This window comes from Phycodurus eques, chromosome 1 (assembly GCF_024500275.1).
Source record: "Phycodurus eques isolate BA_2022a chromosome 1, UOR_Pequ_1.1, whole genome shotgun sequence".
NCBI classification, from domain to species: Eukaryota; Metazoa; Chordata; class Actinopteri; order Syngnathiformes; family Syngnathidae; genus Phycodurus; species Phycodurus eques.
In genome coordinates, this window is record NC_084525.1 from 41351511 (window position 1) to 41361402 (window position 9892).

A 9892-nucleotide genomic window follows, 5' to 3' on the forward strand; every position below is an offset into this window, starting at 1 on the left:
GGTCCTGAGAGATTGTAATTCCCAGGAACTTGAAGGTCTCTGGATTTAGTTCTTGGAGTTCTTTAGTTCACTTCCAAGCTGCAATAAACCATTATTCACAAACTCACCTCCCTGTCCTCTCTGCATCTGGGTCCAACTTGCAACCTGAATCCTGACAATACCATGGAGTTTAAATACATGCAAGACAAGGAGGTTAGCAGTTTCCAGGGCGGACGGGAGTTTGGGGAGGGGCATATAATGGACACATTTGGAGAAGCGATCGATGATAGTGAGAATGACTGAGTTACCTTCTGAGGGGGGCAGACCGGTAATGAAGTCCATGGCGATGTGAGACCAAGGGAGGCTTGGAATCGGCAAGGGGCGGAACAGACCAGCAGGAGGCAGGTGTGACGACTTCCCTCGGGCTCAGACAGAGCAGGCCTGAACGAATTCACGGGTGTCTTGGATGAGGCTGGGCCACCAGAAGTGCTGCTGGATCAACTGGGTAGTACGGGTGAGTTGATAGTTGTGGGTCCACTGTGGGACTTCTGAACGTGCGGAATCCGGTACAAACAGCCTGGTCTTGGGATCAGGTTGGTTCTTTAGAGCCTCCTTGACCACCTGCTTGATCTTCCACCTGGCAGCTCTAATGAAACAGGAGGAAGGAAGAATGGGTTTGGGTTCTGCTGAGCTGGAGGGTGGTGAGTGAATACGGGACAGGTTATCTGCCTTTGTGTTATGGGACCGGGACGGAAAGAGAGACTGAAATTGAACCTGCTCAGGAATAGTGCCCAGCGAGCTTGTCGGGGGTTGGGACGTTTAGCGGAACAGAGGTAAGCGAGGTTTTTGTGGTTGGTCCAGATAAGAAATGGCTGTTCGGTCCCTTCCAGCCAGTGCCTCCATTCCTCCAGGGCCCGTATTATGGCCAGCAGCTCTCGGTTGCCGACGTCATAATTCCTCTCTACAGGAGATAGGCGACAGGGAAAAAAGCACAGTAGTGTAGTTTCTGGGTCGTGGGGTACCGCTGCGAGAGGACAGCTCCAGCTTCGGAGTCCGGGGCGTCAACTTCCACCACGAACTGGAGGGAGGGGTCAGGTTGGCGCAGAATGGGAACATTGGTGAACAGGGATTTGAGTTTGCTGAAGGCTTCGGAGGCTGCCGGGGTCCACTGAAAGGGGGAGCTGGTGGATGTGAGGCTGGTGAGGGGGATTGCGGCCTTGCTGTAGTTGCAATCGACGGTAGAAGTTGGCAAATCCGAGGAAACGGATTGGCTTGGATCTTGGCGCAGTCCAGTTGTAGTTGCCCTTTCGCAATGATGGAGCCAAGGAAATGTACTGAGGAGAGGTGGAATTCGCATTTTTCTGGTTTGACAAACAGACGGTTCTCAGGAAGGTGCTGGAGGACCTTGCGCACATGCATGCGGTGTTCTTCGGGGGAGCGGGAGAAGATGATGTCATCAAGGTACACGAATACGAACCGGTTGAGCATGTCACGGAGGACATCATGAATTAATGATTGGAAAACTCCAGGGACGTTTGTTAAACCGAATGGCCAATTTGGTGAAAAGCTGAGCTTCGCAGAGGGGTTAAAAGGACGGATCAATCAGGGGTAGCGGTGATTTGTTTTTTATGGTTATGTCGTTGAGTCCACGTAGTCTATGCATGGCCGGAGAGTGGTGTCTTTTTTTTCCACAAAGAAGGACCGGAGACGAGGAGGGGCGTATGAGTCCAGCAGCCAGTGAGTCCCTGATGTAATCCTCCATAGCTTTTTTCTCCGGACGGGAGAGATTGAACAGTCGGCTGGCGGGCAGTGGAGCTCCTGGCAAGAGGTCAATGGCACAGTTGTACGGGCGGTAGAGAGATTGCCAAGTCCTTGTTGAATACTGAGGATAGGTCATGATACTCTTCAGGGACTCGGGAGAGGTCCACGGGCGTGGCAGATGGTGGTAGGTTTCCAGATGGCGGTATAGCACAACGCAGGCAGTGTGAGTGGCTCCATCCGGTTATAACTAAAAGTGTCCAGTCTTAGGCGTGGTTATGTAGTTCAAGCCAGGGAATACTGAGGACTAATGGGGTCTCAGGGGAAGATATAACAAAAAGAAAAATGTCTTCACTGTGATTTCCGGAGAGAAGCAGAGTGAATGGGACTTTTTGGTGGGTGACAGGGGATATGACTCGGCCATCCAGGGCTGTGACTTTTTTGGGAGACGGAAGTGGTTGGAGAGGGAGTTGGAACTGATGTGCTATACAATCATGAATAAAATTATCATCTGCACCGGAATCTATAAGGGCTCCAATGGGTGTGTTGTGACCGGAACCTAGAATGTAATCATACGGGAGGGAGAGCTAGAGGAAGTAGAGGCTCACCACGTCGCTCTCGGTTCGTGGTGAGCCTGGTCTTTTAGGGGACATGTGACAATAAAATGACCTGATTTACCGCAATAAATGCACAGCCGCTGGATGACATGACGCTGGCGTTCCTGGGGGTCTAGCCGGGTGTTACCAATTTGCATGGGCTCATCAGGTGTAATTGGGGATGACGGAGGGGCAGAACGTGTTGCCGAAGGCGGGTGAGATGCTGCCGGTGCGGCGCTCACGGTGGGAGTGAGCTTGTGCACACAAAACACCCTCTCTCGTTCTCTCTCACATAGTTGTTATCTCGGCGGACGGCAAGTGCTAGGAGAGAGAGGAGGGCTCGTCCTGAGCAGCGAGCTCCTCCTTGAGTTCCTCGGAAAGTTCATTAAGAAAAATGCTCCTAAGCACTGCATTATCCCACCCGCATTCTCCCGTAAGGATCCGAAATTCGATGCAATATGCTGCTACGGAACTAGCACCCTGAGTGAGCGTAAGGAGACGGCGAGTGACTTCTCTGCCCTGAATGGGGTGATCGAATACCTTTTTGAGTTCAGGGGAAAACGAATCAAATGACTGGAGTACCGGGGAGGAGTTGTGCCATAGCGCGGTGGACCATTTGGCTGCTTTGCCGCGGAGAAGGTTAGTGACAAATGCAATCTTTGATTGTTCGGTGGGATAACTGTACGGTTGGAGGTTGAAAATGAGTGAGCAATTTAGTAAAAACTGGCTACATGTACCTAGGTCCCTGGAGTAGGGCTCAGGCGGAGGCACATGAGGTTCTTTGTAAGGGAGGTGGGGTGGCTCGGAGGCTGCGGGCTCGGAAAGAGTACTTACAGTCGGATTGCATTTTAGAAGACAGGAGGGAGACTTGTTGCATGAGAGAGTGTAGAGATTCTATGATTGCTTAAAGGATTTTTTCTTGTTGCCCTATGTGGGCGCCTGGGAGGGTGAGTGCATGTTGAATCACCTCCGAGGTTGCTGGGTCCATTAGTGGCCAAAGTATTCTGTCACGTATGGGGTGGAGCTGGACCCAAGAGCAGGCAGAGGCAGATAGATAGTGATGAACAGTTTATTTAGGAAGGTAATGGAGGTGGTCCTGGGTGCGTTGGCAGGCAGTGGCATGGACAGGCGGCTGGATTGGCGGCAGGAATGATGTGGATCAGGAACACAGAGGAATATTGGGAAGGAGGAGAGACACAGGAGTCAAAAAGGGAAACAAGAAATAGTGTGGCTTACGTGAGGTAAATTGGCTGTGGTACGGCTGGTATAAGCTGCAATACTTTGGCGAGGGTTTCCAGGAGCAGGCAGGCTTATATGTAGGTGGTGACGAGGGCTGATTGGAGACAAGTGTGCTTGAGGAAGGTCCTGAAAGCAAGAGGGGAGGGAAGAGAGGGGGGGCGAGAGGGCGCACAGCGCCATCCAGGCTCCAAACATGGTACTGCAGGGCAGGTCATGACACAACATTGAAATACAGCAGTGTAAAATGAGGCACAGGGTTTATTTCTATAAGTATATTTACCCTAATGAGGACAAATGCGATAGAAAATTAGAGATGGATGCCATTGTAAGGGTAGCACCTAACAAAAAAAGAAAACACGCCAGCACTACAATTATGTCTCAGGCAGCATAATTCAGCAAGAAGATGCTTCTTGTATTCCCACGACCCTGAATCAAAAATAAAAAATCTGTCTGTGTTCACCAGCAATAGTCCTTGTCACCAGCTGCATCTACCCTGAAGGCTCCCCACCTCCTCCTCCACAGCCATACCACAAACTAGAGGGAATCGACACTCCCGGTATGCAATCAGTGCATGCACACTCACACACACACGCACACAAGCCTGTGATGGATGGCCCGTTACGGAATGCAAAAAAGCTTTATCCATCACTCACCAGCCCTGAGCAAAGAGTTGCTCTTTTAGAAGTGACACCCCCTAGCCTGGCACCGTCCCTGTTGGGAGCAGGAAGGAGGCCTTCATCTCCTTCTGATTCTACTTGTATGTTGAGTTATGTCCACCAAGGCTTTCACTTCAGGTGTGTGGTGCATTGGGTCAAACACGTCCCATCCTCCCTCCCTGCATCTGTGCCAGATTACCCACACTTGTCCTGTGATGTCATTTTGTGTGCACACACTTTTGGCCATTTGTCAAGTACTGCATTCTCTTTATGGATCTGTCAATCCACAGAGGCCTGTGGAGAGTTTTCCAGTCAGTCACAGCAGAGGTTAGACTTTTGTGTTTTTGAAGAGAAGATCTTATCGATAGTGATGGCCGCCGCACTGCAGGGGAAAAAAAACACCTGAACTATTCCTTAGGGCTGCCCAGATGGCAAAGTTCACCCCTGAACTCAGAAATACATTGTCAGGCTTCGGAGGCAAAGGATAACGTTTTTCCAAATGGAAACCATCTGTTACAATTAGTGTGGTTGACCCCACATGCTGCCGACCCCTCAAGTCTCAGAAAATAAATGTAACCCAATCATTACATCCATCCATCCATCCATTTTCTTTACCGCTTATCCTCACTAGGGTCGCGGGCTGCTGGAGCCTATCCCAGCAATCTTCGGGCGGAAGGTGGGGTACACCCTGAATCTGTCGCCAGCCAATCGCAGGGCACACAGAAACAAACAACCATTCGCACTCACATTCACACCTACGGGAAATTTAGAGTCTTCAATCAACTTACCACGGATGTTTTTGGGATGTGGGAGGAAACCGGAATGCCCGGAGAAAACCCACCCAGGCACGGGGAGAACATGCAATCTCCACACAGGTGGGGCCGGGATTTGGACCCCGCTTCCCAGAACCGTGAGGCAGATGTGCTAACGAGTCGGTCACCGTGCCGGCCCATTCATTACATTCCCCTCAAAAGCAGTGTGCAGTGCACGGACCTGTAGGGGGTTTACTCTTTGAATCAAGTATACATCACAATACCTTGATGCCTTGAGTCTTTATAAGCTTGACTCAGAAGAGATGTGTGTCTCACTTTAAAAGTTACCGTTCTTCAAAAGAGACATCTTGTAGATTGGGCATTTTGGTCACAATATAAAATAGTTCCCAGTTGTTTAAATAACATCTGTGACATGATTTCATCAAAATACCCCAAAGATCGCGATTTATACACTAGTATATAAGTATACATTAGACACTTTACACACCACTTTTTTGTCCCGCTTTAGCCCATTTTGAGGGTCCGCCCCTGTCTCATGCAAATGAGTGACTGTATACCCTGTGCCATATACTGCTTCGCCAATGGCAAGCATGACTTTTGTTACCATGAAAAACAGAGGTGCCGCCCTGACGTGACAATTAAAGAGGCTTCTGCTTACGGAAACAGAGCCCAGGAAGTGGGGGGGAAAGTGTGCACCCATAAAGACAATGAAAGCGTTTTCACTTATGGAGGCAGCGCTTCCTTCACTATACTATGTGTATGTGGCACATGCACACCTTACCAAACTCAAACAACACCACTGTGTTGACAACATCTCAGAGCAATCAAGTGATGTGCCGCTTATCAGAAGCTAACACTGTTAGCTAATGCTAATTTGTACAACTCAGTGCATCTCTGCTTACCTTCTGGCTTTACACATGACAGTAGGGGTGTTGCCTCCAAGGGGTGTGTGGGCGTTTCTACAAAAACTTGGTGTGGGGCTATATATTACGTAAATGAGCCCCAATGTTAAATAAGAATGTAAAGTGTACCCAAGTGCAGCAAATCAGGCAAGGCAAGGCAGTGGTTCACGGGAATGGTAAAAAAGGTATTTATTTACAAAAATAAAATAAAAATGAAGGGACTGAGTGGCATGATCCAAAATCATAATTACAAAGTCCAAAAAGAAAATAGATATAATGTTAAAAAATAAACACTGGAAGAGACTTACCACCACAGACGCCTTCTGACATAGGACAATGACCAGAGACAAAGCGAAGGTAAAAGAGGAAAGACTGTAAACACAAAAAGACTTACGAGACAACAAGGCACACCTGGACAAGACACGACTGTAGACAGATGATTGGTTGATATAAAGGGAGCAGAACAGACAACAACCAGGTGGAGACAAAGACATTACAAGCAGACAGGGAAGAGACACGGGAAGACAAAACTCCAGATAACAAACACAGTCTAAGACCAAAACAAAAATGTTGTGGTGCTGTTCCAGAGTAAAACCCAAAACCAAAAGCTTATAAACACACATAATGTTTTTAAAGACAAGTTTATATGTCCCATTTAACCTCCAAGAGGGGAAAAAAAAGAATATTATGTCGCATACCGTTTCTTAAATTTGCAGCAGTCCTCATGCCTGTGCAGGTGGGGTCACACGATACATAATCATGGGTGAGTATTAGAGGTTGCAAAGTTCCCCTGCCACTGAGTTTATGACAAGAACTGACTTCACAAAGCTTACGTCATGAATACTACAATCTAACGCAACTGAAAGGTTTCTTGATCTCCCTTGTGGCTAATGGGATTGGAAGCAACATTCCCTACACCACTGATATTCTTTTCTGTCTGAATCACAGGATTAGATTGACGTCCACATTCCCTTCATCCCAACCTGTCACAATCCATATGTGCCGCTCAACCACGAGGGGAGTGATAGAGGAATAAACGAAAAAGGGGGAATGAGCCCACCTCACAGATGAATAAGAGCCAAGTGAGTGTGTATGCTGAAGTCAGAAAGGTCCACAAGAGGAGTGGCAGATGAAGGCTGTGATGGGCAGGCCATCACATCTGCAGGGGGACAAAAGAACAGGGTGACAACCAGCTGGTGAACAGAAGGGCCATTTCCACACACACAAAAGAACCGTGGCAATGAAGCAGATTAACAGCTCTTTGTAGCCATTGTGAAGGCTTTAGTCTAAACGATAAGATTTTACTCCATACTGCGCGTGTGTGTGTGTGTGTGTGCGCGCGCGCGCGCGCGGCGTGTTTCTCAAATCCTTTGCACTCTCCCATCAGGTAGAGATGATCCTCTTTATTTCTTTCCTTTCATATGCAGGTATATACTCACTTTCTTCTGAGCCTTTCATTAATCCCCATTCAAAGGACAGATGAGACAGCTGGCTTTTCAGGTATTTTTTTCCCCTAGAAAATCTGAATTTTAAATTACAGGGAAACTGCAAATCCACTTTCCCTTTACTGCATGAGACGTTTTTTCTAAAATATCTCTGTGAAACTGCATTTATGTTTGTGCCATCTACCATCTATTACAGTAGTAATACTGTACGTATGTAGCAACCGTCTTTAGCACCTGGCCGTGCGAGTGTGTGGGCGGTCGTGTGTTTCACTTGTACTCGGACACCATTCATACATTTGTATTTAGCTCCATCTATCGGCCTGATTACAACAGCACGTACTGGAGCCGATCTCAGCTGGGCGAGAGGCGGGGTACACCCTGAACAGTCAATCACAGGGACAAACAATCATTCACACTTACATGCACACCTATGGGCAATTTAGAGTCTTCAGTTAACCTACCATGCACGTTTTGGGGATTTGGGAGGAAACCGGAGTACTCAGAGAAAACCCACACAGGCACGGGGAGAACATGCAAACTCCACACAGGCGAGGCCGGATTCTGTTTCTCAGAATTGTGAGGCAGATATGCTACCCAGACATCCACCGTGCCACCACCTTCTGTTTTTGGTCTTCACTAAAAAATAAAAAATCTCCTAATATTTAATTTCATTACATGGAGCACCCCGTATTGGTTTAGTCGTGATAAACCACTAATGCAGTGCCAATAGCCACTTTTCAGCTTTGTAGGTGAGGATATCTTTTTATTCTACAGTATTCTAATCAGGGGGGCTGTCAATGATTTGTAGCCCAGTTGGGGAAAAGAAATCACTCTGGGGCCACTCCACATAAAAACTCTGCTTCTGTCTGGCTGGGGAAACACTGTACTTTGAACAGCCCACTATAGGGTAGAGGTCAAAATGGAGCGCAGTGCACTCAACACCTCATCAGTCAGGCTTGGCATAAAACTCTTGCCTGTTATAAAGCTTGCAGTGTCAGATTTTAAAGCGTCAAAACTTTTGAGTCTAAAGCAGCAACCCTGTGTGCTTTAAACACTTTGGGGACATTTGTGATACTTAATTTCAGTTTTTATGTATAATGTACTTATACATACTATTCTATACTATGGTCAGCACGGTGGATGACTTGTTAGCACATCTGCCTCGTATTTCAGAGGTCATGGGTTAAAATCTGGTCTCCAGCCTTCTTGTTTGGAGTTTGCATGTTTTCCCTGTGCCTGCATAAGTTTTGTCCGGGTACTCCAGTTTCCTCCCACATCCCAAAAACATGTGTGGTAGGTTGATTGAAGGCTCTCAATTGCCCGTATGTGTGAATGTGAGTATGAATGCTTGTTTGTTTATATGTGCCCTGGGAGTGGCTGGCAACCAGTTCAGGGTGTACCCCGTCTGTCGCCCAAAGATAGCTGGGATAGGCTCCAGCATGCCCGCGACCCGCGTGAGGTTAAGCGGTACAGAAAATGGATCAATGGATCTATTGGCAAATACCTATTCTGTCTGTCTTTACATCTCCAATATAATGTTTTCAGACACTTGTAATACTGTATGCATTCTGATTTTCCAAAGTCAGGTTAATGTGTTTAATATTTGTGTGTGACATATTTAATTTTGTTAATCACAAAACTGAAGATAAAGCGTAAGGTGAGGCAAACAGTAGTCTGCCTCGACACTGTGGCCGGTAGCCTCCTTCAAGCCATACTGAAGGAGGCACACGAGAGCACACAAGTTCACATTTGTGCCTTTACGCAGACACCTAGCGAGCTAGGAGAGACTTGAAGCCACAGATATCTGTGCTTGAAACTCAAAAAAGAAAAGGAAGACTTTTACAGAAACGGAAATTCATAGATTCTTGTTCTAAGGTAGAGGCACATGCGCAATGTTTGACAATAAAGCCTTTTTTTTTTAGTTTGACCTAAAATAAAATCACAATGTAAACAAATAATTCAGAATTCAAATTTAAAACTAGATTTGAAAAAAAAAAATTATGATTATTATTCTTTTGTTGAACTGTCTGCATTTAAAATATTGTAGCTTTATGATAATATTGTTTTAAAATAAAGGGAATATTTCAATATAGGCCTAAATTAAAATTCTTTTTTTTTTCACAACACTTTGTCGATAGAGAGAGAGAGAGAGAGAGAGAGAGATAATCAGCGTTTTCCACGAAACACGATGGTAATTTTGGGGGTGCCGGACCACGAGTATGCAGGGGCCGACTGTATACGCATATATGCGCTTACGCATATATGGCAGGAACACCGGGACAGTACTAAAATTGGTAGGTATCTCTCTCCAATACCCAAAGGCAGGCTAGTACATGGAGGCAAGGCTACCTTAAAAAGGAAGGACAACATCGTCATCGTTAGTATGAGAATTGGACATACCGGTCTCAACTACACAAAATAGGCAAACACCCTACAGGAAAATGAAATTACACTGGTTTCAACAAGAAACTATCGAACGTGCTGCTCCACTGCAACCGATATAATAACATGAGAAAGGTGGTTTGGCTTCTAAAGAAATGCCAA